Source organism: Arvicola amphibius, chromosome 7 (assembly GCF_903992535.2).
Source record: "Arvicola amphibius chromosome 7, mArvAmp1.2, whole genome shotgun sequence".
In the NCBI taxonomy this organism is placed as follows: Eukaryota; Metazoa; Chordata; class Mammalia; order Rodentia; family Cricetidae; genus Arvicola; species Arvicola amphibius.
In genome coordinates, this window is record NC_052053.1 from 110,686,695 (window position 1) to 110,706,727 (window position 20,033).

The window sequence follows — 20,033 nt, forward strand, 5'->3', positions numbered from 1 at the left end:
GAATTTTTTAATAAAAAATGAGAAAAAAATAAAATAAAATAAAAAATAAAAAAGTCAATATAACCAATAATTTTTATTACACAGTTTATTTAAAGCAAACTATGTTTCTTTTTGATAGTAGCTCCTAGGCCATCAACTGTGTCAAGAAGAGGCTGAATATCTTCTTCTCAGCCACTGGCTGTCAGAACGCCAGTGAAATGGACAAAAAAGGGAAAATCTGTGTTTTCTGAGAACAGTATGGCCACAGAAGTTGCTGCTGCAGTTCCTGCTGAAGAGCACCTTCCTAGACCTGGATGGAGGGGGGAGGACGTTGGACTTCCCACAGAGCAGGGAACCCTGACTGCTCTTCTCACTGGAGAGGGAGGGGGAGGAAAATGGGAGGAGGTGAAAGTTTTTAATAATAATAATAAAAAAGAGTGGAAGTGTAGTGTGCTCTGAATCAGTGGTTAGAATAATAAACAAAGTTATCCCATGAAGTAGTTTCTTGACTCAAGGCAGACATAACCTGCTATGGAGTAAAAAGCATTCTTGCTAGAGATCAAGGAGAACTGGAGAAAGGGCACTTCCTTTAACTCAAATTTTTAAATTTCACTTAAAATCTGGGGTGCATTTTGGGCAGCAATCTGAGTGTCTTCAAATTGGTTAATGTCAAATGAGAAAGGTATTCTTGGACTGCCTGGCAGTACTGCGCTTCAGTGGCAAGGGCTCAAAGGAAGCAACGTAATCTACAGACTTTACAGTCTCTCTAAAGAAGATGCTGTCCACCAATATTTTGTAAGAAGGCTTTAAGTGAAGAGAAAAAAAAGTGTGACCAAAGTGATCAAATTTGGAGTCTTGTAATTTCAAGTTTTCTACAAAAACACAATATACTCTCCTGAAGATCAAACAATGGAAATAGAAGAGAGAGAGTGGACAGATGGCTCAGTGGTTAAGGGCATTTGTTACTCTTCCAGGGTAAGTGCCTTTTTTCCCCAGATCCAATATCATGGCATAAAACCATGTGGAACTCCAATTCTAGGGGTATCTGTCCCCTTCTTCTTGCCTATTGTGGTACCATGTACACATGTGGTATATAGAAATACAGGTAGGCAAAATACTCATATACACCTAAAATAAATAAGTAAATCAAGAAAGGAAGGAAGGAAGGAAGGAAGGAAGGAAGGAAGGAAGGAAGGAAGGAAGGAAGGAAGGAAAAGGAAGAAAGAGAAAGTTAGTTAGCAGGAAATAGAATATGCTAAATTATCTTTTGGCCAGAGAATTAAAAAAGACTGAGAAAAATGCCAAGAACAGATTTCCAAGAGACTTATGCAGTACTTGGTGACAGCTTCTGCTTCTGTGTCTGGTAAAAACATAAGGTATAATTCAAAATTCCTTGTCCATTCTAAATATCATCCTTGTACCCACAAGTAAGTATATCTATGAACCCCCATCAAAGAAGCCTGTCTTTATAGTAAAAGGAGATCATCTCAGAAAGCTAACACTAGACACAATGCCAAAAGCAACAGATCATGGCAAGCACAGCCATAACAACACACATCTATATTTAAGGTTCAGGAAACTTGGTGAAAGAAGAGATGGAAGGAGTGTTAGCAGGCAGAATACTGGGAAGGCTTTTGTGAAGCCACCTCTCTTAGAAATAGCTTCATAAACAAGAATGGAACAATGCAGTATCAATGAGCATGTTAGCATGGAAGGGGATAATTTTGTGAGGTCACATCCTTAAACAAAGAAGTATAAGAAAATAATGGCTCCTGGGAGGAGGACAATTACTCCCCAAGGAGGAGTCTATTGGTTGCTCAATGCTGAATGGTCAGCCCTGAAACCATATATGCACAAGCAACAATAAGTGAGCTCAGTTATATTTATGTATATTTGTACATGTACATACACACATATTTACACACATCCATCTACCCATACACACACACACACACACATATATAAGCGTATATATACATATATATATATATAATTATAAAAATAATAGTCAAAGAAAAGAAGCTATCAATTTGAGAGCACAAGGATGGGACAGGTTTGAGGGAGGGTATCTTGCAGGTGCTAGGGGAGAAAATGATGCAAATCTCTTTCATTTAAAGATATATTTTAAAGACTAAAGATAAAAAGAAGACCTTCAAAGTTATTATCAGACCTCGAAAAATTAGACAAACATGCAAACAACCAAAAAACCTGCTCACATGTAATTTGAAAACATGTATTTCATTAATTTTTTGTCACAAGTGTCTGCACTTTTAGGGGCTGCTTCTTTTCCATTCTGATTACCCTAAAATGTATTAGAATTTGTTCCTAAACGGTGACAGGAAATTCCATGACAATTGTCTTTAAAAGAAAGATGGAAAGCTGCCATAGTTACTTTACCCAAACGGCCATGCTTTGCTCCTGCTATCAATATTCAGGCAGATTGATGGGACTTGTCACTAATGTTGGCACAAGGAAGATGAAGCCCACCTTAATTCTAAATTTTGTGAAAACGGCTTGGTGGATTTCTTAGTTTATTGTATTCTGATTCTGAAACAAGGATAAATAAATAGCTAGGAATAATTATACCCCTATAACAACATCCAAACTAGAGACCTTATTTTGTTAGCACAATACTGTCTTACTAGTATTTGCCTCTTAATATCCTTAGCCTTTAGTTTCTGAATGTGCCCAAGCCTCTTCACAATTAAAACTAAGAAAATGATTTTATCTTTCTGCTTTATCTTTCTTTTCCCTAATGTCCCAGTTATTTAAAAGAATAATTAATAGTCAATGTCATTAAGGTCTCTTATATCTTTGTTATCCCCATTATTCTCAAAATAGTTATATTTTTCACCAAAGCTGATGTGGTGGGGACCATATTAAGGGGATTTATGTAATAAGTCTTTGCTATACTTGAGGATCCTTCACTTTCTGCCCTTATACTTTCTGAGTCTTGTATATATTTTTACTCCTCCAACCTCAAAGAACACAGTTGTATATTTTCCTTCTCCCATGCATTCTGCCCACAGACCTACTGTTTTTACATGCAGTCATACTTCATAAGTAACTCTTTCTACAATGTGCATAGTTTCAGATCCATATGAGTCATACTGCTTTTCCACTAGTTTTCTATCTTTCTTCTGTGATTTCCAGTAACATTTCTTTCGCTCCTTTTATTTATCCATTCCTGAGTGTGAATGGACAACAAAATAGTATATTCTGGTTGAAATCCTTGTAGTTTATAATCTTCTATAGTGTTTAGTTTTGGATATTTTACAGTGAATATCAATTGCTTTTATAAGGTCCAGCAAAAAATTGAAGTTGTTCCCAAGTAGAAACAACAATAAAAGTAATTCTTCTCAAGAATAAGTTCTTTGATTCTCCCACAATCATGTCACATAACTTAACCTTCTTCCCTTGTAAAGTAAAGTGATCTATATTTTAGTCAATTCAATGGACTGATACAATATTTGGAATTCAGAAAATATTGGATAAAATTTTTAATCATCTCACTGCATTTTGCAAATGTGCAGTCACAGATCACAATCTTGGGTGATGCGGATGACAAACCACAAATGACAGGAATTTGGCTAATATTCAGAAAATAAAAGACCACTGTATTGAACTTCAGAATTACTCTCATATAGAAATTGTTTGTTTTGAGCAATGCTGCGAGACTGAGGAGAAAACATCAGGCAGAACCATGGACCACACATGCTGATTTATATATGAAGAAGATCAATTAGGTCTGCAGAGACGATCAGGCCATGAGGGTGAAAAAACAATCTCAAGACCCATAATGCAATGACCTAGGATGAGGGCCAGCTGTGGGAAGGCGATAACATGCATTTATTCCCACCAAAGGCTAAAATCTGCAAATAATGGAAGATGCTAGAATTCAACTTGTGTTCCGAAATAAAGTATAATTCAGCTGTGAGAGACAGAAGACCAGGCAACTTTGCATTATTTTATGTCCTGTAATTAATGTTCATTTAAGATTCCATTCAAATGACCAGTTTATTGCCAACAGCAAAAATAAAGTGGAAACTTACTTAAAAGTTGAATGAGATAAGAGGATTATTAGGTATTTGCCAAAACTGATGATTTTCAAAAAACAGAAAAAGATGAAGAGTTTTCCAGAGAACTAGAATCTGAAAAATAAGACTGAATATTAGAACATGATAGATTAGCTGCCAACAAATTTGGTAAATAGAGAGAGTAAGCTGGGAGATACAGGAATCAAATGTCCACAGTAGAGCTCAGAAAGAAAACTCTACAACACAGAGGAAAACGCATGATGTGTTGTCTCTTACATCATGTCTGGAATTAGAACATGAAAATAGAGTAGAATTGTGGATAAAATTTAAAAACTGGTAATTAACCCACAAGTCCGTAATCTTCAGATTTCCTTAGGGGTGGGAGCAGCAGTAAAAATATAAAACAAAGTAAATAAACATTTTACAACACAATAAAATTGCAATGAGCCAAATAAAACAATGCACTTTAAACCAAAATCGGAGAACCTTAAAAGTGACCACATGATGTTTTAACTTTCCTCTGATTTGAGTTTTAGATCTGTAGAATACCATTGAAAGCTGGGAGGAAGAGAGGGAAGGCTCCAGAGATCATGAAAGGCCTATATTCAGAAACTGGAAAGTCATACAAATGTGAGAGGAAGGGGATCATTAAGTCCAGAATGTTTAAGTGAGACAATTATGGTAGTCTTAAAAAATTGAAGTGTATACAGGGCAAAAGTCCATAATCTTCTTCTTCTATGTAAGGACCGAGAACAACTAGAATGCAAGTTGCAAGAAAGCAATTTTTGACTAAGCAAAGAAAATATAACAAATTGGTCTGAATAAAAATGGATGAACGAGTCCCCCTCGCTGGCCTTTTAAAGCTGGGATTTAGATGACCATACATTACATTTGTAGATGGTATTCTTAAACTGAATGTGAGTTTAATGATCCTTCCTGGAAGGTGCCTTATAACCCCAAGGTTAAATAATTCCATAATACACATTTTAGTGATGGATTGTTGTATTTTCATGACAAATGACTTTCGATGCCATTCATTTAATCATGAAATCAGCAAATATTATTGAGTGCCTACTTCATGGGAAGCCCCACTGCAGGAAGCAAAGCTACGAAGAGGTGCAAAACATAGTTCCTGACATATTCTTAACTATTAACAGGAGAAATCCTTCTCTGAAGTGACAACAACTTATTCAGGTTTCTATAGTATAACTTCGGACAAAGGAAGACAGGTCATACATTATTAAAATAGAACTGAATAGTGAAAAAGAACAATCCAATAAATGGGAGTTTCATTCCTTTTACGAAGGAGATTACATGCTGTTTGTCACATATTTAAAAAAACTAACATAATATGCCCCATTTTCAGGTAATTAATTCTATTGTACTCTACCTTGGTGCTCTAGAAGCCATGCTCAGGGCTTCAGTGTTCTCAGCTAAACAATCATGAATTGTTCAGAGATTCCCAGTTTCTATTTTGGTTTCCAATGTAATGATTCCAATTTTCAGGCATGGAATGATCAAATCAAGTTTTTATGTAGCAGCAGAAGAAAAATGGTCACGGTAATTTTCAAGTGCATTTGCTGTGCTCTTAAGTTAAAACCCTCTGCACTTACTTCGTACTCCAAACATTTTCCATTACTAACTCTAATGGGTTTGAGAGTCCTTAATCCCATTGTTTTAATAACTCAGGCTACATGGTTGACTTATACTATAATAGGGAGAGATAAGAATAGGTATTTCCAACAACATGCCTTTTACACCGAAGCCTATTCTTAAAGCTATCATCCAGTGGAAAAGATGTTTTACATTTGATAGCAGTTTCCAACTGTAAAGGTAAAAGAAAATACCATGTCTCAGGTCTTTTTATCTGTCCTTGATTTGCCCCCAAGCATCCCTAAAAATATTGTCAGTTCCACCTCGTGAAGATTGTTTTGTGGGAAAGTCAACGTTTCATCTGTGATTCTGTGTTCCCATTTGATACACCTTTGTACTTATAAACTCCTCAGGGAAGAGAGTGGCATTCTGTTTCAGTGACAAGCTAAGGCTCAGCAGTTTCATATATGATGGATTGCTAAATAAAAATGTAGATGTCACCATGGTAGTTGTGTATGGCAGGCTTAATACAACTACTCACTGCCAGGTCTGTACATAGGCAGGTGAACAGGTTACCCGGAGCCTGAGCCTCCCTAGGGAGTATAGCAAAACTCAGTCACATAGGCCTTACCCGTCTTCCTGAATGTTCCCTCTCTGTATCAGCCTTCAAAAGTTTCTTATGACCTTATACATAGGGAACTTTACATTTATTCATCTCTAAAGTGATTTAAAGTTTTAAATTGTAATTAAAATTATAGTTAATAATTTATAGCCAATATTAATTCAGTTATAATAAAACCCTACTGTTAGATTTTATATTGATTTTATACTCCACATTAATTTAGTATTTTTGATAATCATATATTCTGTGCACTTACCAGACACTTTGTCACTTGAAAAAATAAGTAGGATGAATCAACTTATTGAATATACTTTAATCATCAACATTACCACCATATGATTATGATTCTTATTGTCCTTGATATCTATTTAATTGACATACCCAAATAGGGAAGATGAGCTTCCTTCTATGTCAGGGACCCATTGTCTGTGTTTGACAACTATATAACTATACATAACAATACCGCCGAGTCGAAGAAATTAAGCTTTGCAAAGGGCAGTGTTAATTTGTTGATCCGGAGCTTGAAAACATAGGTTATTTTGATATTAAGTAATACTCTTGCATGTATAATGGGTGGCTCTATCTCCCTTGATTAGCCACAGCAATTTCCTATGCATTCTATGCAAGGATAATGACCAATTTTAAATCAAAACAGACTGAATTACCACCAAAATTGTGAAGATCCCCAACAAAGCATCAATCAATTTTGAGAAAATGAAATTCTGGTATCTTAATGAATAAATCAAGTTCTGGAGAAATACTATACAAGAATATGGGTTATAGAAATAGAAGATAGAAATAACTTTTTGAATGTAACAGTTACTTTAAAATTAATGTAGGACTATATTGTTATCCCTATTCCTCTACATTCAATATGCCTTTCTCATTGCAGACCCTATTCTTTCTGCTTAATATTGTTTGAAACTTAATGCATCACCCAGGTACTCACTGCCTTGCTTCTTGAAGACTAAACAGACTTTATAACTTTTAATATTATTATTAGGCAAATTACAAAAAAAGGAACAAAAATATTATTTAAATTATTTCAGTTTGTTACTAAATGGTTAAATAGAAATAGAATGAAATTGATCAATATTCAGCCCCCCAAAAATGAATGACAGAGAAAAGATAATTTATTTGGTGAGCATATCCAAGTGAATATGACATTTCTACTTGTATCTGATTACACATACACACATATTCTGGATACTCAAATATTGGAAGACAGAACTACACCGTTTTCATTAACCTATTTTACACATTCAAAACAAACATTTATACTGAGAACAGAAATATCACTTCATTAGTTTCCCTATGGAAACAGGAATGTGAATGATTATGGCCATTTCATTTTTAAAATTAGTGCATGTGCTTATGTTTCAGTTTGAAGAAAGAGTAGATACAAAAAGAAAGCATCTTCTATTGATAACTCATTTAGGCTGGCTGAAGTGGTGCATGCTTTTAATCCCAGCACTTGGGAGCCATGTGCAGGTGGATCTCTGTGAGCTCAATGCCAGCCTGATCTAGTCAGTTTCAGAACTACCAGGGCTACAGAGAGACCTGTAATGAAAACAAAAAGAAAGAAAGAAAGGGAGGGAAGGAGGGAGGGGGAAGGGAGGGAAAAAGAAAGAAAGAACAGAAAAGAAAGAAAGAAAGAAAGAAAGACAGACAGAAAGACAGACAGACAGACAGACAGACAGACAGAAAGACAGAAAGACAGAAAGACAGAAAGACAGAAAGACAGAAAGACAGAAAGAAAGAAAGAAAGAAAGAAAGAAAGAAAGAAAGAAAGAAAACAGAAAACTCATTCAGGAACTCGAGACATTAAGCAGTAGAAAGATAAAAGGTTTTTCATGAGCATTTTATTTTTGATCATAAAATGTATAGCATGCCACTTGCAATCAAGTTACAATTAAAATACAAAGATACTAAGAGGAGTCATTGTAGGATTTAGATTTTTACATCAACCCATTTCAATTTTGAACTGCCTTGATTTCTAGCTTTTATATTGCCAAAACTTTGGTCTCTCAAACGTCCATTTTTTCTAGAAAGGAAGACCAGTTACAGCTGGTCTGTTGGTGTTTGAGTGAGGACAGTGGTTGATCTAGGAGTTAAGGAAATGAATAGAAGGAACAATAGGGAACTATTGTACCTAACAGATGCTCTTTGACATGTGATGGGGTTGGGGTGAGGAAAGAGAAGGGATAATTTTGTAATTGCATTTTAATTATAATTTTTAAAAAGAGAAATATTTTAAGTTTTCTTTTCTTGGTATGGACAATCATTCTTGAAATAACCTTTTGAAGATTGAACTTCTATCTTCAGGAATTTGAAACCATCTAAGCCCTCTAGTGAGTTGCGGGCCAGGTTCTTCTGCAGACTGAGACCTTAGTTTTTTTTTTTTTTTTTTTTTTTTTATTAGAAGTGTTATTTTCCATCAATACATATTAACGAAGTAGTAGATATCACTCCTCCTTTCCACTCTCTCTTAACCCTTAGTCTGTGTTCAGGTCAATACATTTCATCTGCACAGAGGATAGAACATGCAGTCAATTCTCCTTTCCAATCTCTCTCTCTTAACCCCTAGTCTATGTCAGGTCAATACATCTCATCTGCACAGAGGATAGAACATGCAGTCCTTGTCTATTTGTGTGCCCCTTACTTCACTTACCATAATGACCTCCAATTTCAAACTTAGTCTAGTAATTATTTTATTTCATTTTTAATATTTCAATACTATCTCATTGTGTATATATAGTCTATTATCTTTAACTGTCTACCTTTTGATGGGACATATTTTAGCTTTCAGGAAGAGCACTATGTTGGGAGCAGTGAACCCCCAGATCCTGAATTTCTTGTAAACAAATTGTTTTCCCCTGATCTGAGTGCCTACAGCTGCTCTGAGCACGAGACCCTCAGGAGTTCCTGATGGCAGGGGAATGGTTTCTGGTGGGTTTGGCTGGGGCATGGCTATCTCTATATAAGCTGCCTCTGAACACAATAAAAGGGGCATTCTTGGGGCATTCTGTTTCAAGGATGGCCTGTGTCTCTGTGTGTTTGTGTGTTTCAGTCTCCAACCCCTTGCCCAGTTCATGAAATATATCATGGCACATAGAGCACAGACAGGCATGGTGTGCCACAGCACTATGATAAACATGGACAGGGAGACATTTTCACATACTTCACTTATTTCACAAACACACACACACACACACACACACACTTATGTATATATATATATATATACACACATATATATATACACATATGTATGTATATATATAATATGTCTATCTAATTATGGGATTTTAAGCTCATCTCTTAGATCTTTTTCTAGTTTATTGAAGAAGCTCCAGATTTTTCCAATTTTATTCCCATCGACTATGTTTAAATAATTTAATTTTTTAATTGGTAAGGATCTTAAAATTGAGCTGATTATATTATGTCTCTTAACATTTTACATGAGTCAAAAATCCCATTTTCTACACATCTTTAACAAAAATAGTTATTTCATTGCTGTGCTTTTTAGATCACATTCTGTCTGATTGGAAAGAACCTCATAGTATATCTATATTATTTTCATTTTCCTGATAGCTAATTATGCAAACATTTAAAAATGTTCATTGGTCCTGTTTTTCTTCTGAGAAGTGTCTGTTCATGTCTTTCTTACAATTGGCATTGAATCACATATTTTATGGTTGTTACAGTTTCTAAGTTCTGTATATAATCTGGATTTGAACTCTTAGCTGAATACCAAGCAGCTAACAAAAACTTTTTTTCCCTTTTGTGTGTTATCCCTTCTCAGCATCAAACTACTCTTAATAAATGTGGACTCATGTAATCGTGGAAGTACCTCTAGTATCTGGAAGAACAGTGTATGAGTGCATCCTAAAACAAAACTCCAGTTTACATAAACAAGATGCCCTGGAAGGTTGAAGCATGTCATTTAATCAAATAATGGAAATTATTTTTGTGAGAAGCTATGTGTGTCAACCTAAAGGAAGTCACTAGGGGAAGACAACTCTTAAATCCATGACATATTGCTGTCATGGAACTTAAACTAATGATAAAATACTAATGTTCTTCACTCAAAATGAAAGGGTAAATTTTGATAATTTGCAGACCATCTTGAATTAGTACTGTTTTATAAATATTAATAATTCTCTTTTTAATTATATAACACATGGTTCTAGACTTTGTGGGCTACTGGGTCAGTATTAGCTTCAGCTGTATTCCTTTTTAACTTGAAAAACTTCCATTTGAGCCTTTCATGCAACAATTCTGATAGTTTTGAATTGTATGTCCTGTTGAGATCCCAAGTTTCTTGAGTGTTCTGATGTGCACATTAGTTCCCAACATGTCAAGTACTTAATTTAAAACTCTTATTGATATTCAATTTTTTGCTTGGCTGTGAGCTCATTTGTTTTAATGGATTGTTAATAAAATGTCAAGTCACTCCTGTTCTATGTCCTGTATCTATTTTCTGACTATACTTACTTATGATCTGTCATTGAAAAAAAAATGACTGGTATAATTTTAAGGCTTTGCAAGCTACTTACACTTTAATGTTCATATTATAGATTTTTACATTAGAAAGTTCATGTGGGTTCATAGCATGCAGCTTCACTTACCATTGACATTAGTCTCTTCTGGGAAATAAAGTCTAGGCAATGCTTCTCATTGGATTGGATAAGAGCCTGAACTGTGCTTTTAGATGGTTATTACCAGGGTTTTTAAGATTTTTTTATCACCCATTTTTCCCATAAATTCTGAGTACATGAGCTTTGTTCTTATAAAAATAAGTACATTCCTTGAGTCTGAAGCATAATTTGACTTGCATAAAGGATGAAAAATACCATTAAAGAGAGAACATGTGAGGATAAATGTAAATCCTCATGGAGCTCACAGGTAGCATGAAGAACAAGCAGAGCATGCTTTGATGGTGTGGGTCTTAACCAGGAACATGACCAAGGGATCTGCCCATTTTTATATTTCATATCTAGAATAGATATATCTGCTGAGCTGAGTGCCTGGATATGGTATTTGCCAGATCAAAAATGAACAAGACTACAAAAAGTGTTTCCTGTAGTGCTCTCCTTGGCTCTGAAGAACTAGGCTCCTCTTCTGCAGGCAGGACAGATTGTAATTAAATGTTTTGGTGCTGGACTGGTTTTTAGGTTTCTCTTTAGGTAGCCTGCAGAGTACCTTCCAGCACCAAAGAACCTAGAACTTGGGTGTGAAGGCTTCATGCAGACACCAACTCCAACTCTCCATGTTTAATTAGCTGTGTGCATGTTGTCCTCTGCAGTGAGGCCCTGCTGTAGATTTGCAGAGAGCAAACCTGTCCTAGCATCTGTCTGGGATGTTTGGGAATCTCAGCAGGACCCCTTCAGGGCAAACAACTATATCAAATGACCCAATTCAACCATTAGAAGCTTTGCTTGACTACAGTAATAGATGGCCAGTTTCCAGCTGGGAACTACTGGTGTCATTACTGTATGCAAAAAAAATCTTAAAAGAATTACACAATATATGTATACATATATAGTATATGTGTGTGTGTGTGTGTGTGTGTGTGTGTGTAAAAGTGGCTGAAATCTTTTCTCCCATAATAAATATAGAGAAGTAAAATCCTAATTGAGCTCCTGATACTAAAATCATTATTGTTAATGAAATATACACTAGGGCACAAACTAAATATTTTCAAGATTTATTTATTTATTGTATGTGTATGTCTGTGTGTCTGGATACGCATAAGTGCCCACAGAGATCAAAAGAAGGCATTGGATCCCCTGGAACTGAAGTTACAGGCGGTTGTGAACCATCTGATGTAGACAGCGGGAGCTGAACCCAAGTGCTCTAGCAGTGTCTTAACTGCTGAGTCATCTCTGAAACCCCACAGGTTAGAACGTTTTAATTAGCTATTTTCGTCTGCAAGGATCTTAGCATTACTGTTCTGTGCTTTTCATATATATACTGCTTCAGAAGTGATTTGTATCTATATAGATATTTTATAGTTGTACTTAGATTTTCCCCCACTAAAATGAACTTTCACAAATATCCTCTATCTCTGTGTGTATGAAATCTGTTGGACTCATCCATCTGCTAGTCTACTTCCATAAATATAACTGTTTTATGAGGCTAGAATGTTCTGCTTGAGGAGACCCATTGCCAGCTGCTATGGAAGACGTTTGTCCTTGTCCTGTGTGATGACATAATCAGTGGCATGCTTGCTTCACACACTGACGTCCCCTCTGTACACCCTACTGCACTATACCGCAGTGGGATTATTTTCATGACATTTTCTACCCAATTCCAGTTCACAACAATGCATACTTACATATGCTAACTATTTTTATCATAGCACCCATCATCTTAATTTGCTATAATATTTAGACAATTAAAAACACAAAAGCAAGGGAAATCTGAAATTATGCACAGTAAGTGAGGCAAAGCCTCATTTGCTTAGTAAATAGGGATTTATGAAGTCCTATTTTTAGGGGTTTAATCATGACTGCTGGTTGCAGACACTCAGGCTTCTTACTGTCCATGTTTGAGTGAGGCTACAGCCTTATGTGAGGTAACTAAATTAGGAACGTCTGCGTGGCACACAAGTTCACTCAGCTGACTGTGGGAAGCAATCTCCACAACAGCCCTTTGAGTCTGTATTCTAAGCATCTATATAACACACATTTGGCAACATGTTTTATATTGACTATAAATTTAATGTGTTTCAGTCTATGCAATTTATGTATTGAGAAATGTAGAAAGATAATAGTTTGGAAAGTTGACCAGCACTCTCTCCTTTGGTACTACAGGATGTGTGTGTGTGTGTGTGTGTGTGTGTGTGTGTGTGTGCACATATTCAAGCTCCAGTATTGCTGAATTTGCAAGATGGTGTGCTTTGACTTCCTAATTTTTCTATGAGCTCTTGGGAGTCTTAAACTTGACTTGCCTGGACTATTGAAAGACAGCCTGACTCAGTCACGCTTGCACTCCACAGTCACCTGGAAGCAAGTGTAAGAGACTCATTTATTCCAGCTAAGATGTCATCCATCTGATGTTTTCACTCTCAAAGCAGGGTAAGCACTCAGATGTGAAAGTACTGGTCTGTATCTGTAAGTTACTTGTTGATATTGAAAGTCTCCTGATTCTCAATCTGTCGTTCCTTCCAATTGTGTATTTTGTGTGAAATGAGTGGTTTTACATGATAATGTGTAATGCAGAAGAAAGAATTTCTCTTAATAAGTACTGTGTAGGTTTGTTGAATGAGAAAACTAAGGATTACTAGAGATATAATTCACCCATGAGTCAAGTAGGTCTCTACTTCAGAAAAGAACAACTTAGGCATGCCAGTACACTAGAAAATGCCCAGAGTCTTGAAATTGAGGTTTTAGAGCTGTGGTTATTTTCTGCTGGTGCTGGAAATCAATCAGTATTCATTGTCTTTTAGTCCCTGAGAATGGAGAGTACAAAGGACAAGTAGCCTTTAACTTAAAAAACAACTATGAGTCTTGTAAATAGAGACTGCACTTTGTTTCCCTGCCACCCAGACCTGAATAATCACAGAGAAACTATATTACTAATAACACTGTTTAGCCAATGGCTCAGGCATATTTCCAGCTATATCTTACATCTTAAATTATCACATATCTATTAGTATTGTCATGAGGCTGTGGCTTACCAGTAATGATCTGACATATTTCTCCTTTGGCAGCTACATGGCGTCTGACTGACTCTGCCTTCTTTCTTCCTCTATCTCTGCTTGTATTTCCTGCCTTAGTATATTCTACCCTGCCATAGGTCAAAGCAGCTCCTTTTCAAACTAATGGTAATAAAGCATATTCATAGCATACAGAGGGGCATCCCACATCAGAGTCCAATATTTGTGATGGTTTACTACTTAAAAAGAACATGTAGAGTTTGGTTTTGTCTTGAGCCCTGCATATATTACTGAAGAACAATTAATAAAATCCCAGGGATAGATATTATGGTTAAACCTGAAGGTCAGAGAAGCAAAATTAGCCAGTCACTGTCTCTTACCTCTATGTTAGTCCAAACTGGCAATCCTGCCTCCAGGAATCTGCAAATGAGACTGTGTCTAAGAACTGTCTCCTCCTGTTTTACAATCCTCTCTAGTTCTGGAATTAAAGGTGTGCACTACTGGTATTGAAGGCATGCACTGCCCAGTTTCTATGGCAACTGGTGTGGCTACTTGTGTTAAAGGTGTGTTACAACTGCCTGGCCTGTAAGGCTGACCATTGGGGCTGTTTTGCTCTCTGATCATCAGGTAAGCTTTATTTATTAAAATACAAATGAAATGCCCCTACATATTACCGTTCAAACAAGATCCATATTTTATGTTTTTATCCTTGACCCGCTGTCTTATTTATCTCTTCACATTCCTAAGGACTCTTGCTGAGATTTGAAGAATATTTTTTTCACTAGCACACAGATAGTAGGCGCAATGCTGTCTACTGCCTGACTACAGCATGAGAGATGCAGTCTATTCATTGCTACTCAGAGTAACAAAATTAAAAGTCCAAGGCCACCTCTAAAAATAATGACGCCCAAACTGGTGTGGAAGGCATCCTAAATATGTGTTCCTTTCTAATTCTCAATCTGTGCCTAGCTTTCTAGTCCCATATGCGAGTCTATTCGCCGGTCTAAATCCTAAAATAGACTCTTTTTTGTAAAAGGTCATCGTGATTACTTTCTACTGTTGACTGGCAAAGTCTCCTTTTCTCCTTCCCCCTTTTCAACTAATCTTGTTTATTCAGTGAACTTTACAGGAAAAGACAAAGTGATTATAGGCACAAAAGTGGAACTTTCAGGTGTATAAAGAGATAAAATATACTTAATTCGTATTTTACAGGTAATCATGGGGTTGACTCAAGCTTTTCATCACAGAAGATGAGCCAGGTGCACCAGTCTCCTGGAGACAGAAGAGTCAAGGGGCAAGTGAGAGAGTAGGGGGACATTACTGTGCTGTGACCTTAAAAAACAAGTGGGGACTGATATGGGCTGGTTGGGGGTATAAGAAAATCATATTATCCTTGGCTTATCAGTAGAGACTATCAGGGATCTTTATTCTTCATTTCTAAGTATGTAGAAAAGTTTGCTTTGTAATGATAATAATATAAAATCTTATGATACTGTGGAAAATATTCCAGAAATATCTAGAGTTTTTGTTTGTAAAACATGAGTCCCTCTACTCAGGTCCTGAAAAATGGTCAGCAGTAGGATGGAATTCCAGATGTTGAATTGATTCTGGTATGACTTTTTGATAGAATTTTGTTTGATTCTGGAATCCAGCTAGGATATCTTTGTGAAGAATTGCTTAAAATAAGTACCATATTCCCCAGCAAAGGGTGTGTGTGTATATATATATATATATATATATATATATATATATATATATATATGTGACATTTCTCTTAGACTGGAAGCTAAGATGTATACAGCACTCAAGTCAGGGAGAAAATACATCAATTGTTTTTTTCAAACTTCAGCTAGTAACTGTAGCAAGCATTCCGTTCATAGTCAAAAACAAAACAAACGGAATCCACACTGCCTCTGAGGCAATCAGCAGTCACCTCACAGAAAGGTTGTTTCCTTGTCGTGAAGTTGGCAGCAAGTTGCTTTCCTGACAGACTCTGAGGGACAATCGCCACCAGTGTTGTCCCATTCTATTTGGTGTTTTAGTTCAGGGAAAGCAAGAGGATGCTTTGCAATTACTGTTTTTCAAACATGGCTTATTCATCTTCAGCATATCCCTGCAAAAGGTGAGTAATCTTGTAAAGATGAAAGGTACACGAGAAATGCTTACTGAACAGATTTACAGAATGATAATTTAGAGGAGCTACTTAAGATTCATTTTTGCAACATTAGAAACAGGTCAGTTAATCTTCAGCCCAGGGTGAGTGCTAGTGTATACTAATATACTGAATTCCTTATATTTCAAACATTGGGCAGCTAATTTATTGTTATTGTTAGTTTTCAATTTTCATTACAATGTACATAGTCTTCTCTACTAGAATTTCATCCATATTCATTTGTTAGTCTTCCAACCCCTCATTTGGGGACAACATGTTTTGGAATTTATCTTAATAGAAAATATTTGCACTGTAATTTAGACCCTCAAATTGTCTGTCCCTTTCTACCTAGGTAGGAAAAGATCACTAATACAAAGTGAGGAAAGCATAAATAATTCTACTTTTTTTTTCCAATGTAGGAACTGTGACACAAACTATCATATTACCACAGATTAATTGATAGCCTCAAACTGTGTCTGATATTTAGAAATCGTATATTAGTGATTGTGTCACATTGGCCCTGATTTCTTTCCATCCTTTGAAACAAGTCAAAGATGGCTACTGTGCTCACAGTGAACATGTGGACTTTGCATGGCCCTACTGGGACTCTGCTTTCTAGGAGACTCCGTCAATCATTTCAACATCATGCTGTCATTGCTTAAGGAAATCATTGGACTGTGGATTTAAATTAGCATTTCACAGCTGAAGTACTGTTAAGTGTGGACCTTGGCCTGGGCTAAGATAGATTTATGATGTTGACAGAACAAGGCATCTCTTCATAAGTCACACAAATCTTTGGACCCAGAAAGGTCAATACCATTTCTGGAAATAAAATGGAGAATTTGATTTACGTAGGGAGACTCCACATCTTTATGAATGATTTTGAACTATAATGGTTTTGAGACCATATTGGATGTTTATTTCCAGTGAATTATTTTATATATATAGCACATAGCTTTATTGGCTTTTCTAATTAAAGACAAATATAAACAATGAGCAGTTTTAAGGGCATCCATCACCTTTTGTTTCTGACAGTTTTTCTCTGCTGTTAGAGAACTGCATCATATGTATACAGCCAAGAGTTTGCTCCTTAATATTTTTATGATTTGAGTACATTTTAATGTCGTTTAAAATAAATAAGACATTTTTTTCTATGCCCTGTGAGATGGTAGCATTGTACCAACCCTTTGACACTGTGTAAAGGGCTGAATTCTCCTGAACCAAAGTTATATTGTTTTTCAGGTTGTTGAATTTATGTATTCAAATAGATTGAACTTTTCTCTTGGGGTGTGAGGGCTGTAGATAGGCTACATTCAAACAGAAAGCACCAAGTGGCCATTGTAGGGTTAGACCAGATAATGTGTGGCTATTGCTTGTTCAGCTGCAGACTGTCCTTTTGTCTGTGCCTTTCCATACTCTTCCTGCACATCTGGCACAGTACAGACCCATGCTTGAGATGGAGGCTCCCTTAGTTGAACTGGCATTTCCCCTTTAAACAAAGAGGAAATGTGTTTTACTGTGGATCCGTGGTCTATGTTGACTTTGTTTTCTTCATTTCTCATGTATAGTGCCTAATAATTTTAATTACTACATTGATGAACACATTTTTTAAATTTTATAAAGATAGAATTTATGTTTAGGCCTATTAGATTTGTAACTTTACAAAAGAACAAAAAATCAAAAAATTTTAAAAGCTTATGTATTCACTAAAGCCACATAATAATTGAAAAATATTAACTACATCATCGCTATGTGTTAAAAGTATAGACTGTGATGTTAATTACTTCCACAGTAAGAAACTGTTTCACTATTGAATAGATGTCTTTGTTACTGAAAAATAATACAGTAGTATTTTTCCTATATGCATATTTAGTGCTGACTTCATGGGACAGATTTTCTAAATTCATTATTTAAAATCAGTTGTGAGGTTCCTTTTAGACTACAGCTTGAATTGTTTTCATTAAATCATTAATTCATCTTATTGATGTTTATTTACTGAGAGCTTTCCATTCAGTGGGCGTTCTTCCAAAATCTGAAAACCCCTGTTCATGAAATAGTCCTTGCTTCCTTTGAAAATAGATTAGCAGACATAGAAGATCTAACTAAAAACAGTGCGGACATCCATAGCTACCATAATGGAGTGAAGACTGGGCAGTAGAGTTGTGAGTTCCAACTTGTAAAAAGATAGCTGTTGCGATCATGATAGTGATGTCTATGCTATAGAAACGAGATCTGAGCCTAGATCTAAGATATGGGAATAAATTCATTATGTTTTATGCTTAGTAGATGGGAAAAACAAAAATCCCTTAGGCTTGAATATGCTCAGGGAGGGTCAGAAAGAGGGTGCATTTGGTGGAAGGTGAGATGTGATGATATCAAAGAGGCAGGAGCCAGCTCTGGGGGAGCTTATCGACTAGTGCGAGGAGTTTGGGAAGTCCCTGGCTGGTGGCCCATTTATCCCTGCGTCACCCTAGAGATAACAGTCCTTCTCTGCAGAATGAAAAGGGAGGGACAATGACATCACGGAGTTTTGAGGCAATGCTTGTTCACATCTTCAAAGGGGGAGACATCGAGTTAAAGTATAGAAAATAATTAAATTTGTATAAAACTCTTAAGATAATATCAAAAAGGTGAAAGTCAGGTAAGCCGAGCTATGTCCTATTTCTATCTGTTCTTTTTTTTATTAAATTATATATTTTTTTTTACAAATTTTCACCTCCTCCCATTTCCCTTTCCCTCCCCCTATTTCTCCTCCCAGTCCCTCTCCAGTCAAAGGAGCAGTCAGGATTCCCTGCCCAGTGGGAAGTCCAAGGTCCTCCGACCTCCATCCAGGTCTAGGAAGGTGAGGATCCAAACAGACTAGGTTCCCACAAAGCCAGTACATGGAGTAGAATCAAAACCCAGTGCCATTGTGGCTGACAAGGAGGGCTGACTGAGAAGCCAAGGACAATGGCACTGAGGACACAGGGGATGCTGATAAGCAGAGGTGTATAGACGGATGCCTGTGTCAGGTTATGTTGGGCTCCCTTAGACCTGCAATCCCTGTTTTAGTCAAACCTTCAGTTTTCAGAATCTGTGCTCAGAGTCAAGAACAACCTGGCTAATCAGTTTGGTGATCTTAAGCCCAAATTTAATTTTCTTCAGCTACTGACATAATGATGGCAGAAACAAAAACTTTGTATGAATTGTTTAAGCAACTCTGACAGTAAAGATAAGATCCATGTAAACATTTTTTCTGGGAAGGAATAAAGAAATAAAAGAATAAAGCATTACCTTGATGGCTAGAGAAACCTTGAAATTATTACTAAAACCCTTTCTTCTAGAGTCTGGTTATGTACAGCTCACTGGACCTGCCTACTTCTCAACTCTTTCTTAGATCAAGCATGGGTCTGTGTAATCCTAACCTAGCTCTTTTGACTGCTCTGCTTGGGACACCGTTTTGACTGGCATTACTACTGAGCTTGTTTTCGGAAAGATTTTATGCAAAGGGTTGTAGAAACTGATGACTCAGTCTGTGCACGTGTTGACCTTTTCCTCTAAAGTTTACGCATTCCTGAGCAAAGTGGAGTTTGTTTGTTTGCTTTCCATATTTATTTGCAGTTCTTTTTTTTTTCTAATCCTTGTTTCTTACCCTGTTACACATTGGAATTTAGTACATCTTCCCTAGTTTTAGGCTAATATTTCAGAAAGCTAGTCTTCTGTTATAAGCACAATTTTAGATTCTGCAGTTGACCTGTCCTCTTTCACATTCTCATTTACAGTATTAATTGATTTGATGCTGTTGTCTAGCCTCATGGCAATTCATTGAGCTCACAACTGTTTACAAACTATTCTTGAGTTATAGTGAAATAACTCAGAAAAATACAGTGGTACCTCACAGGAAAAATGGAAAATACAAAATAGCTTTTCTCTTATCTCTTTAATCTAGTAAAGGTTTAAAGTTGTCATAGAAATGCTGGATGTCAGAGCTCCAGGTTCATAGCAAGT

General features: G+C 36.3%; 1 protein-coding gene across 1 annotated transcript in view; it reads left to right on the forward strand.

Annotated features, from left to right (window-relative positions):
- Mdga2 (MAM domain containing glycosylphosphatidylinositol anchor 2) overlaps positions 1–20,033 on the forward strand; it is a 702,900-nt gene that overhangs the window by 125,597 nt on the left and 557,270 nt on the right. The gene's annotated exons all lie outside the window — the stretch shown is intronic.